We start from the raw sequence: 1,085 nt of genomic DNA, 5'->3' as shown, positions 1-1,085 counted from the left end.
AGGCCCTCCGCACGATCTTAGATTACGTCATAACTTCGTACAACTTCGTACTTCGTACGCTACCCCCGGCCCTCCGTACGAAGTTAGATTACGTCATAACTTCGTACAACTTCGTACTTCGTACGCTACCCCAGGCCCACCTTACGAAGTTAGATTACGTCATAACTTCGTACAACTTCGTACTTCGTACGCTATCCCAGGCCCTCCGTACGAAGTTAGATTACGTCATTACTTCGTACGCTACCCCAGGCCCTCCGTACGAAGTTAGATTACGTCATTACTTCGTACAACTTCGTACTTCGTACGCTATCCCAGGCCCTCCACACGATCTTAGATTACGTCATTACTTCGTACAACTTCGTACTTCGTACGCTACCACAGGCCCTCCGTACGAAGTTAGATTACGTCATAACTTCGTACAACTTCGTACTTCGCCCTCTGTACAAAGTAAGGCCAAGTCATTTCTAACTTTGTACAACTTCGTACAACTTCGTACCTTCTAACTTCGTACCTTTCACCCTGATAATGTTACTGGACAATACTCCCGACATGTAGCTATGATCCGCTGTGCAATGGCATGTAATATGTAACAAAAATTTTCATCATATTAACCTTAACCCTATCTAGACCGGGGGGGGGGGCTAAAAGTGCCCACGCCAACTTTGATGTCACATAGCATCTGAACGGCTGGGGCTAGAACAACCGAACTTGGTGACTTTTCCTAAAATATTGTTGGCAACAATTTTCAACCATTGGAATAAGATAATGATTTTTTGTGTTGCCATGGCAACGGGTTTCTGACAGGCCTTTTTTGCTAAATTTAGTAATTTTTGTTTCAACAATAGAATTTTATGGGTTTTATGTCAAGTTACTCATGGTTTCTAATATTAATAACATCCCATATGAATTTATTTAAATCTTATCATTAGATATGCATAATTTATGCTAATTTGAAGACGTCATTGGCCAAAATCCAAGATGGCGGACCATATCATTAGAACAGGTATATACAGGTTATTTTCCTTAAAATTTCATCAATACGTCCATTTCTTTTTCCAAAGAAGGTTAAAATGAAGGTCTTTAGT

At 40.7% G+C, this 1,085-nt stretch overlaps 1 protein-coding gene across 1 annotated transcript in view; it reads left to right on the top strand.

Annotated features, from left to right (window-relative positions):
- LOC109471696 (tyrosine decarboxylase 1-like) overlaps positions 1-1,085 on the top strand; it is a 9,564-nt gene that overhangs the window by 6,280 nt on the left and 2,199 nt on the right. The gene's annotated exons all lie outside the window — the stretch shown is intronic.

Source organism: Branchiostoma belcheri, unplaced genomic scaffold (genome assembly GCF_001625305.1).
Source record: "Branchiostoma belcheri isolate BF01 breed outbred unplaced genomic scaffold, Haploidv18h27 scaffold254, whole genome shotgun sequence".
NCBI lineage: Eukaryota > Metazoa > Chordata > Leptocardii > Amphioxiformes > Branchiostomatidae > Branchiostoma > Branchiostoma belcheri.
The sequence above is the reverse complement of the archived record's forward strand: the minus strand, read 5'-3'. Positions and strand labels throughout refer to the sequence as shown.